At 38.8% G+C, this 12672-nt stretch overlaps 1 long non-coding RNA gene across 2 annotated transcripts; it reads right to left on the bottom strand.

The window, feature by feature from the left end:
• Positions 1-4636: 4636 nt before the first annotated feature.
• LOC138411436 (uncharacterized) lies at positions 4637-12672 on the bottom strand. Of its 2 annotated transcripts, none has more exons than XR_011244081.1 (3): positions 6405-12672; positions 6256-6313; positions 4637-5053 (listed from the first exon to the last, which is right to left on the bottom strand). It is a non-coding gene; the product is annotated as an uncharacterized lncRNA (long non-coding RNA). The 2 variants fall into 2 exon arrangements; XR_011244082.1 differs by having other exon boundaries at positions 6449-12672.

Below are 12672 nucleotides of genomic sequence, written 5' to 3'. Positions count from 1 at the left end.
TACCCTTGTTTTCACCTTACTCTTAAACATGTTTCATATTCTTATTGTATCTGATGTCAATATTGTATTTGAATGTCAATTTTGGTCGGCTGGTTTTCCAGAAAGGACAGCACAAGAATTTCAATTCACAGGGGAACGTGTGTTCTCGTGTGTATTGGACAGTAAAAATTGTTGAATCTTGAATTGGCAAGAAACATTCAGCCACTCAGCCCTTTATGGAATAGTTTGGACATGGCTACAGACAAATAACAAAGGCAGTGTCCAAGATGAAACACTAAAACACTTGACTTCTGCTAACGATAGTCTTTGGTTTCCACTGACTGCATTTCCATTGGATTTGCACTCAAAATCATTGCTTTTTAATGGTTTGTGAGTGTAGGAATAATGGGGATTGTGACTTGATTAGGTGGGTGCAATGGTTTTTTCCGTCCACTAGATGGAGGTCATTGACCACGGATCACAACAGTTTTTCCAAGATTCAACATCTTGAATCAACTTTATCAGTGTTCAAGTCAAGTCAACTTTATGATCAATAATGCCATATGTGCAGGACATACAGAGAATTGAAATAGCGTTTCCCTCTTATCCCTGGTGCAAACAGCATTCAACATGAAATATAAAATATCAAAAATAGAAGTCATTCAAAGATATAAACAGGCAGTGGCAAATCTAGACCATATCAAGAGTATAAATATGGCAGATATGGCGGGATGAACAGAATGAATGGTATAAATATAAACAGAATTATCAGTGGAATATAAATATGGCAGTATGAACAGAATTACAGTACTAATATAAATGTGATGCTCTCCCAAAAAAATCCACCACTACAAACCACCACCACCACGACTACAAATAACCTGAAACGTGCTCCTAACACTATTCTGGAGGAACGATTTGGGCCTCCACACTCGGTGAAACTTTCACTACTGGCCATCCCATTCGCTTATAATGGGGAGTGTTTTTCCCTGAATATCTCAGGGACCGAAGGTCATAGCTGCCAGGCACTGCCACCAACAGAAAGAGCACCCCTGAAAATCGGGTGGGGGTAGCCAAAGTAATAATAATATAGTAGTAATATGTGTCTGTTGTGCTGCGGCTGCTGCTTCAATCATTTCAGCTTTAAATACCTCGAGGTCCACTTCAGTGACGACCTCACCTGGACATTAAACGCCACACAGCTAGTCATGAAGGCTCAACAGCGGCTGTACTTCCTGAGGAGGCTGAGGAAGTTTGGGATGACTCCTAAGATCCTCAGCAACTTCTACAGCTGCATCATTGAGAGCATATTGACCAGCTGCATCACCGTGTGGTACGACAGCACATTTACTATGGACCGCAAACGCCTGCAGAGAGTGGTGAAGACAGCAGAAAAAATCATCAAGAACTCATTCACATTTACCACTGCAGGCAGGGTTCACAGGAGAGCTGCCTCCATTATTAAACTATTTCCACTTTTACAGTTTACATTTACATTGCATACATTTGCACTGCTCAGTTTTGCAAAATCCTCACCCTATTCACCTCATTACCCTTGTTTTCATCTTACTCTTAAACATGTTTCATATTCTTATTGTATTTGATGTCAATATTGTATTTGAATGTCAATTTTGGTCGGCTGGTTTTCCAGAAAGGACAGCACAAGAATTTCAATTCACAGGGGAACGTGTGTTCTTGTGTGTATTGGACAGTAAAAATTGTTGAATCTTGAATTGGCAAGAAAACATTCAGCCAATCAGCCCTTTATGGAATAGTTTGGACATGGCTACAGACAAATAACAAAGGCAGTGTCCAAGATGAAACACTAAAACACTTGACTTCTGCTAACGATAGTCTTTGGTTTCCACTGACTGCATTTCCATTGGATTTGCACACAAAATCATTGATTTTTAATGGTTTGTGAGTGTAGGAATAATGGGGATTGTGACTTGATTAGGTGGGTGCAATGGTTTTTTCCGTCCAATAGATGGAGGTCATTGACCACGGATCACAACAGTTTTTCCAAGATTCAACATCTTGAATCAACTTTATCAGTGTTCAAGTCAAGTTAACTTTATGATCAATAATGCCATATGTGCAGGACATACAGAGAATTGAAATAGCGTTTCCCTCTTATCCCTGGTGCAAACAGCATTCAACATGAAATATAAAATATCAAAAATAGAAGTCATTCAAAGATATAAATAGGCAGTGGCAAATCTAGACCATATCAAGAGTATAAATATGGCAGATATGGCGGGATGAACAGAATTACAGTACTAATATAAATGTGATGCTCTCCCAAAAAAATCCACCACTAAAAACCACCACCACCACGACTACAAACAGAAAGAGCACCCCTGAAAATGGGGGTGGGGGTAGCCAAAGTAATAATAATATAGTAGTAATATGTGTCTGTTGTGCTGCTGCTGCTTCAATCATTTCAGCTTTAAATACCTCGGGGTTCACTTCAGTGACGACCTCACCTGGACATTAAACGCCACACAGCTAGTCATGAAGGCTCAACAGCGGCTGTACTTCCTGAGGAGGCTGAGGAAGTTTGGGATGACTCCTAAGATCCTCAGCAACTTCTACAGCTGCATCATTGAGAGCATATTGACATTACCCTTGTTTTCACCTTACTCTTAAACATGTTTCATATTCTTATTGTATTTGAATGTCAATTTTGGTCGGCTGGTTTTCCAGAAAGGACAGCACAAGAATTTCAATTCACAGGGGAACGTGTGTTCTTGTGTGTATTGGACAGTAAAAATTGTTGAATCTTGAATTGGCAAGAAAACACTCAGCCACTCAGCCCTTCATGGAATAGTTTGGACATGGCTACAGACAAATAACAAAGGCAGTGTCCAAGATGAAACACTAAAACACTTGACTTCTGCTAACGATAGTCTTTGGTTTCCACTGACTGCCTTTCCATTGGATTTGCACACAAAATCATTGATTTTTAATGGTTTGTGAGTGTAGGAATAATGGGGATTGTGACTTGATTAGGTGGGTGCAATGGTTTTTTCCGTCCAATAGATGGAGGTCATTGACCACGGATCACAACAGTTTTTCCAAGATTCAACATCTTGAATCAACTTTATCAGTGTTCAAGTCAAGTTAACTTTATGATCAATAATGCCATATGTGCAGGACATACAGAGAATTGAAATAGCGTTTCCCTCTTATCCCTGGTGCAAACAGCATTCAACATGAAATATAAAATATCAAAAATAGAAGTCATTCAAAGATATAAATAGGCAGTGGCAAATCTAGACCATATCAAGAGTATAAATATGGCAGAAATGGCGGGATGAACAGAATGAATGGTATAAATATAAACAGAATTATCAGTGGAATATAAATATGGCAGTATGTACAGAATTACAGTACTAATATAAATGTGATGCTCTCCCAAAAAAATCCAGCACTACAAACCACCACCACGACTACAAATAACCTGAAACGTGCTCCTAACACTATTCTGGAGGAACGATTTGGGCCTCCACACTTGGTGAAACTTTCACTACTGACCATCCCATTCGCTTATAATGGGGAGTGTTTTTCCCTGAATATCTCAGGGACCGAAGGTCATAACTGCCGGGCACTGCCACCGACAGAAAGAGCACCCCTGAAAATGGGGGGGGGGGTTTGCCAAAGTAATAATAATATAGTAGTAATATGTGTCAGTTGTGCTGCTGCTGCTGCTGCTTCAATCATTTCAGCTTTAAATACCTCGGGGTCCACTTCAGTGACGACCTCACCTGGACATTAAACGCCACACAGCTAGTCATGAAGGCTCAACAGCGGCTGTACTTCCTGAGGAGGCTGAGGAAGTTTGGGATGACTCCTAAGATCCTCAGCAACTTCTACAGCTGCATCATTGAGAGCATATTGACCAGCTGCATCACCGTGTGGTACGACAGCACATTTATTATGGACCGCAAACGCCTGCAGAGAGTGGTGAAGACAGCAGAAAAAATCATCAAGAACTCACTCACATTTACCACTGCAGGCAGGGTTCACAGGAGAGCTAGCTCCATTATTAAACTATTTCCACTTTTAACGTTTACATTTACATTGCATACATTTGCACTGCTCAGTTTTGCAAAATCCTCAATCTATTCACCTCATTACCCTTGTTTTCACCTTACTCTTAAACATGTTTCATATTCTTATTGTATTTGATGTCAATATTGTATTTGAATGTCAATTTTGGTCGGCTGGTTTTCCAGAAAGGACAGCACAAGAATTTCAATTCACAATTGTGAATTGGACAGTATAAAGTGTTGAATCTTGAATTGGCAAGAAAACATTCAGCCACTTAGCCCTTTATGGAATAGTTTGGACATGGCTACAGACAAATAACAAAGGCAGTGTCCAAGATGAAACACTAAAACATTTGACTTCTGCTAACGATAGTCTTTGGTTTCCACTGACTGCATTTCCATTGGATTTGCACTCAAAATCATTGCTTTTCAATGGTTTGTGAGTGTAGGAATAATGGGGATTGTGACTTGATTAGGTGGGTGCAATGGTTTTTTCCGTCCACTAGATGGAGGTCATTGACCACGGATCACAACAGTTTTTCCAAGATTCAACATCTTGAATCAACTTTATCAGTGTTCAAGTCAAGTCAACTTTATGATCAATAATGACATATGTGCAGGAAATACAGAGAATTGAAATAGCTTTTCCCTCTTATCCCCGGTGCAAACAGCATTCAACATGAAATATAAAATATCAAAAATAGAAGTCATTCAAAGATATAAACAGGCAGTGGAAAATGTAGATGATATCAAAGATTCGCAGTTTGGGCCCCTGACCAGCTAGAGCTCTGACATTTTGCACACTGCCTCTCCTCTCACCCCAGAAGGCTCCCTATGTGTTATTAAAGCTCTGGGTGTTGCAGGTCAAAAGATCAAATTTTTTCCACCTACCTCCTACCTCAGTTCGAGCCCAAAACCACCCAGGGGCCCCAAGTTTTAAGTAGAGGTTCCCCCTGGGACCCAGGAAGCACAACTACATTCGGGTCGCCATAGCCGGAAGCTGTTTTTCTAGTGTAAAATACCTGAAAAAGGGAGTATTTGAATGAACGATAAATGGACACATACTTTTCTCAGATCATGTGTATTATGACTCATTATCAGGGTAACCACCTACTGTAAATACAAATGCCACAATGTGTACAATTACTGCTGAATATCTACAGAACTGAAATATTACATACGTCAATAGACTATACTGAAATATTACTATAGACAATGTACATCCAAACAGACATTTAACATGTCTAATCTGTGACCTAGCACCTGCATTCATTAAACAACTTTGGATACCAGTAATAAAGTAAACATAAGCATGTAAGATAAACAAATATAGCATTTCACAAAATATTCTTTAACTCGGCTTACTTCTAATATACTGATAATATATTGCAACTCACAATTTAGAACAGTACACTCACTCAGTAACGCAAATATTTCTGAAAAAATCAATTTAAAATAGCCTGCTTGCAACAACACTAGTCACATAGTTTTTCCACAGCCACGGTGTACTACTATTCCACAGACAGCGCACAGTTAGCATTGCAGGAGATTGATGTGCCTTATGTTAACTTAATCGTCATCATGTAATTATCAATATTACTTCACGCTACACGAACAGACCTTATTACAAATAGTTTCCTGAGCACATATACACATTCACCTAACACACTGGTAAATATTAACCATTACTTTGAGGTACTGCGCGTATCGCATTTACAAGGCAAGAAGTGTGCTTTGTGAGGTCCTAGTGACCTTGCCATTTGATCTTTGACAACTGAATTCTATTCAAGTCATCATTGAGGCCAAGTGAATGTTTGTGCCACATGTAATGATATTTCCTTTGTATTCAAACAATGCAAAGTCAAGTGAGCTTGACCTTTCGACCTTTGACTTACATAATGTAGTTGTTCATGAGATATCGCTTTCACATGAACGGGACAGACGGATGGATAAGCTGAAAACATAATGCCTCTGGCCATAATGAAAGTGAAAATGGTAAAGAAATAAATATAGCAATACATGATAAATAATTTGTTCCATGTTCTTTTAATTTACATGGATGATTTCTTGACAAAACAAGCCAACTCTATAAATGTGAACTGAGTGTCAGAAATTAAAACGACATTCATAGCATCTGTAAACAATTTTTCCCCACAAATGTCTGTAACTTTCTGAGAATCTGCATCACAGTATATTGTAAAATATCATGTGTTTCAATACTCACCTTATTGATGGAACCTCCAGTGATGTCTACTGTCCCTGGCTCAGACACTCTCACGCATCTACAGTACATGTCAAGACAGGTAATGGCAGAATTAAAATAACATTAGATATCTACAATTCAGTTGAACTATTATAGTTTCAGATATTAACCATTTAATTCCGAGTTCAGTCAGGAACCCTTTGTCATGATTTACCCATTTGTTGCAAATGGGGACACAGTTATGATTGGCGCTGAAGGCTCCATTCTTTGGATGTTCCCTGGTTAGCCGAGCAGTGTGCTGAGATAAAACAGGGAACATATGCAGAGCCCCCAGTGGGCGTAGCAGGCAAGGTACTTTTGTTTAAGATGATTTACCACAACCGTGTTTGGACTCGGTGCTGTGGTGGCAGTTTCTGTGAAACAAGCACAAAGTCAAACACTTCTTTTTTTAAGTTTAATTCACCATCTGCAGATGGACTCATTAGTACACATCACCTGATTGACATGCACAAATGAGCAAAGAACATAGGAGAATCTGTGTTCTTATAACTCACAGCCCCCTCCCACTAAGCATGCAAAGGTATATATTACCCTTCTGTATTTTCACTCAGTGGAGGAGACATCCTGTCCTTTTGTTTACATGTTCTGTGGATGACTCCCCCCCTGTGAGATCCCAGTTGTTTGATCCCAATCAGAGATACGAGATACCATAAAGTTGTGGTTTCTCGAGGCCATTAAACTCAAGTCTCTTAAGCCACCACAGTAAACCTTAAAGTTGCCCTTTTAGATGAACAATCAACCATTTGGTCAGTCCTCCACATACATGTCTGTTTATGCAATTATACATACACGAATGTAAAATTTCCATTACAGTGCTAAAAGTGTTAGAGCTTCGCAGGGATCAGTGAGGATGAGGTCGTATTTAAAGGGACCGCTTTGGTGAGAGAATGGGCTGTGATTGGTGGGTGACTGACGAGCACCCATAAACCTATCGGTATAGCTGAGCACATGACTCCGTGTCCTGCATGAACTAACACAATGCTTCATTAGTCACAATTCTAGTTCAGGATTTCCACAATGACATTCTAACTTTAAACTTAATTTAAGGTATCTTGAATTGAGGCAAATTAAAGCTGACCTTGAATTATGATCAGTCAGAATCAAATTGTCATATATCACAAATCATAAACTGGATTTATTTTCATAATTAATTATGGATACAATTCCAAGGTATGATGCAGAAATCTGGAATGGATATCTATATCATTGAGCATTGTACAAGAAGACAAGTAAATTATTTTTAAATAAACAGCATGGAACATGGACATGTTACTACATGTTCTACTGAATAAAGGATCAGCCACATGCTATCCATAATACAAACAGCCATCATCAGGGACATAGTCATCAGAGAGATCATAGTTAATAATCATCCCATGGTACTTGTACCGTAGTTCTTTACAAAGTCTACCACCTGCCCCTTGATGATAGTAATCTGAGAGTTTGAGGGCTGATGCCTAAAACTCATGTCCTTGGTTTTTGTCACATTTAGTAGTAAAAATGCAGTCACAACAATACAGATTCGCAATCCACAATGGGACCATGGCTGTTCTCATCCGCATGGAGGAGACTGACTGTCACAGAGTCATCAGCAAATTTGAAAAGTAATCTGTTGTCATGCCAGCTGCGGCAGTCATCAGTATACACATTACAGAGTGAAAAGACACAGGAGAAGACCCTGTGGATGATGACAATGCCTCTTACGTGCATTTGTTTACCCTCACTTTCTGTGTTACTTGTCAGTTGCAGCTCGAGGCATCATGCATGTAACCAATATTATCTTTTCCAGGCACTATACTGGTACTGTAGTACCTACAAGTTACGCACGTTCCATTTTGCCTGGGGACATTTAAAACAAACCAGTCTACAACATAGTAAAAATCACATGAAAATCAACTGCCCTCCTCATCTTTTCATTTTTTTTACCCCCCAATTTTTTAATGTGGATTTAGAATTTGATACTGAGCATAGCCGTGAAATTGGCTCCCCAATAGAAATGGTAAAGGTTGTCAAATTAATGTTACCTACATAAATCCCCACAGATTTCCAAAACATTCTCAGAACACAGTTTACATCACAGTATATTATAAGGTATCACATTTTTAATTACTCACCTTATTGATGGAACCTCAACCATATTTACTGTCCCTGGCTCAGACTCTCTCTCAACCATCTACAGTAGGTGAAGACAGTAGGTGTTTTCGTTCCCAAAACACAGGCTCTCGTGTGGTTCCAAGAGTCTGTAAGAGTAGAACATGAGGTAGAGCATTCAGCTACCAGGCAGACACCTTCTGTGCATTTAAAGTTAAACTTAAAACATTCCTTTTTGATAAAGCCTGGCTGGATCAGGTGAGTCCTGAACCATCCCTTAAGCTGCTATAGGTCTAGACTGCTGGGGAAACTCCCATCATCCACAGAGCACTTCTCCACAATACTTAATTAATTATTATATGAATTGTTGCTGGTATCATTAATAATCAATAACTTCTTTACACTGTTATCGTTTACATTTTAACTAGTCAGAGCTGATACCTGATGGTGCTCAAGTGTTCCAGTCTCTCGCCTCCCCCTCCCCACTGTTTCTCTTCTCTCCCCATTTTTCTCTGCTCACCCCAACCAGTAGAGGCAGATGACCGTCCACATTGAACCTGGTTCTGCTAGAGGTTTCTCCCTGTAAGTGAGGGAGTTTTTACTCTTCACAGTCACCAAAGTGCATGCTCATTGTGGGAACTGTTAGGTTTCTCTATATCAAACAATATTTTAATGTCTTGACCTTCTATGTAAAGCTCCTTGAGATAATGTATATTATCATTTGGCGCTATACAAATAAAATTTAATTGAATTTGTAGCACCGGTATCACCCCACTTACTGCGCCACTGGACCAGTTCTAGGTTCTAAGGAGTGGGAAGCAAGAATAATCACACCAGAGACCGTTGCTCTAAGTACAAAAGGCCGGCAATTTACTGAATGCAAAACACACATATAAAATACAGTACAGAAAACAAAACAAATACCCTGCAGGTTCCTAATACTAAGGCAAGTATAATTGAAAAGAGTATTTCACTCTTTCCTTTCGTTCTTTAGTTCTCCTAGTTTATTTCAGTAAAGCTAATCTAAGTTAAGTTAAACCAGTCTTTTTTCTCCTAGGTTGCATCTATTTTTAGAATTTTTCCTCCTGAGTTAACTCTTTTTTCCCTTTCTTTTAAATGTAAGAGAATACCTTCAGTTACATAATCAAATCAAAGTGGACCACAATCATTTCCAATCACACTCAGAAAATATGAACTCAACATGCAAATAAAAGTATGACACTTTCGAATCGAGTTCAACATGAGTTCAAGTGTTCGGTTCAATGAAAAGTTTCAGTTCGATTTAGTCCGAAAATAATAATAAATCAATCAGTTCAGATCAAACTAGTTCCTGATACTCCTACCACTCTGGCGGCGAGTCACCATAAGCCGAAGATTTCCTCACTAGCGCGAAGGAGTAGATGAGTTGAAGGTGAAGGTCTGGGTCTGGCTCGCCATCTTGAATCCCGTCTGTGTGTGCACAGTCCTTGCTCCGACCCAGCTTCAAACCGAGCAAAAAACCTGACCTGTGTAACAGGTCATAAACACAAATAATCTCTTTTTAAATCCTCAAATCACACAAATAAATGTTTCACAGTTTCTGACTTGTAACGTTACTGCTACGGTGTTTTTTCGTCTCAAAATGGCAGCGGAGCGGTCTCTTTCAACTCACGGCTCCGTCTCCCACACAAACTACAGCGCATACCTTTCATTTATACAGCTTACAGACACTTTTGTAACATTCACAGTCTTCATAAACCCAAAAAATTTACTGATAAACAGGTTATGACGGAGCATTTCCTTGTGAATAGCTACGTTTTTAGCATTAGCTTTCCGCTAAAAAGGTACAACGCAGCAAAATTGCAAGAAAATAAAAACAAAACTCACCAAAACCAGTGTGACTTAGTTCTCATAAAATCCCCGTCAGATCCCGACCAGGTAAGTTATATTTTTCAACTGCTAAATCAACTTTTTTCACTCTTTTTCTGCTTATTAATCGCAGCTCGTTTTTCTCCATTTTCTCCTCTGCTCTCTCCCTCAGGTCTCTGCTGCAGCATCACGCAGGCCCTGCGTGTAGTGTCACTAGTCCCTTAAAGGGGCACGCATGAAATTTCTGTCAGCATACTTTTAATCTTAACCAGAAACATGTCACGCTATAATGTGATCCGTATAACGTTATTAAAAATGTATAAAACAACCCACTTGAGAACAAACACAGTTCAGATCTGTTGTTATATAGATAGTATGCTTGAGTGTTGTTATATAGTATTGTTTACAGATGCTATGAATGTTTTGTTAATTTTATGTGTGCATAATATGAAGTGGAAAATATGTTCATGAAAGAAGAAAAAACATATTATTATTTTTGTACAGTTTACTGAATATATTGCGATACTACTGCTCAATTAATTATTGTTATTATTTTCCCATCACCTATTCAATTCAATTCAATTTTATTTGTATAGCGCCAAATGATAATATATATTATCTCAAGGAACTTTACATAGAAGGTCAAGACCTTAAAATCTTGCTTAATATAGAGAAACCTAACAGTTCCCACAATGAGCAAGCACTTTGGCAACTGTGAAGAGTAAAAACTACCTCACTTACAGGGAGACACCTCTAGCAGAACCAGGTTCAATGTGGATGGTCATCTGCCTCTACTGGTTGGGGAGAGCAGAGAAACAGTGGTGAGGGGGAGGCGAGAGAGACCGGAACACTTGAGCAACATCAGGTATCAGCTCTGACTAGTTAAAATTTAAACAATAACAGTGTAAAGAAGTTATTGATTATTAATGATAGCAGCAACAATTCATATAATAATTAATTAAGTATTGTTGTTAATAATAATAATAATGATGATGATAAGTCAGATAATAATAACTCCTTCAGTTCTGGAGTCAGAGATGCCTGCAATGAGAGAGAGAAAGAGAGAGAGGGACATGGGAGAAAAAAGACACGTCAATGACATAGTTATTGATATTTATTAAAATAAATAAATGAGTGTGTGTGTGTGTCTGTGGGTGGGTTAGGGTTAGGGTTAGGGTTAGGGGTTAGGGTTAGGTAAGGGGATAATAGCCAAGCGTGTCCGCGTCCGGCTCCGTGGACACGCTATTTTCCGGGGTGCCAGAGACTCAGGACTTTGGCTACCCCCCCATTTTCAGGGGTGCTCTTTCCATTGGTGGCAGTGGCCGGCAGCTACGACCTTCGGTCCCTGAGATATTCAGGGAAAAACACTCTCCATTATAAGCGAATGGGACGGTCAGTAGTGAATGTAGCAGCAGTAGCAGCAGTACAACAGACCCATATTACTACTATATTATTATAAATATGATTATTATATAGTGTTATTATAATTACATACACACAGAGAGATCCAAAGTGTGTTGTTATTATTACATTATTACATACTGTTGTTAACAAACACACGACCATCATGTCATCAGTACGGTTACCATTAGTAGTAGTAGTAGAAGTACAAGTATTTCATTCTATTGTTGTATTTCATTCTATTGTTGTATTTCATTCTATTGTCGTATTTCATTTGATTGTATTATGTATTGTATATTAATGCAATAAAATCGATGTATTCAAGGCGTTGTCCTGTGTAGCAAAATAAAACATGGATTTAAAACATCACACCAAAAAGCAGCAACAACAACAACAAATGAAGTGAACAATAAATGAAAATAATAATGATAGGGGACGGTCAGGAGTGAAAAAGTGTGGAAGTCCAAATTGTTCCTCCAGAATAGTGTTAGGAGCACGTTTGTAGTGGTGGATTTTTTTTTGGAGAGCATCTCATTTATATGTTTACTGTAATTCTGTTCACATTGCCATATTTCTATTGATATTCCACTGATAATTCTGTTTCTATTTATACCGTTCATTTGGTTCATCTCGCCATATCTGAAATATTTATACTCTTGTTATCACCGGGGATAAGAGGGAAACACTATTTCAATTCTCTGTATGTCCTGCACATATGGCATTATTGATCATAAAGTTGACTTGACTTGAACACTGATAAAGTTGATTCAAGATGTTGAAGCTTGAAAAAACTGTTGTGATCAGTGGTCAATGACCTCAATCTGGTGGACAAAAAAAACCATTGCATCCACCTGATCAAGTCACAATCCCCATGATTCCCACACTCACAAAGCATTAAAAAGCAGTTATTTTGAGTGCAAATCCAGTGGAAATGCAGTCAGTGGAAGCCAAAGACTATTGTTAGCCGAAGTCAAATGTTTTAGTGTTTCATCTTGGACAGGGCAGAGGGGCTGAATGTTTTTTTTTCTCCAATGAAGC

This window comes from Paralichthys olivaceus, chromosome 9 (assembly GCF_024713975.1).
Source record: "Paralichthys olivaceus isolate ysfri-2021 chromosome 9, ASM2471397v2, whole genome shotgun sequence".
Taxonomy (NCBI): domain Eukaryota; kingdom Metazoa; phylum Chordata; class Actinopteri; order Pleuronectiformes; family Paralichthyidae; genus Paralichthys; species Paralichthys olivaceus.
This window is presented reverse-complemented; position numbering and strand designations above follow the sequence as displayed.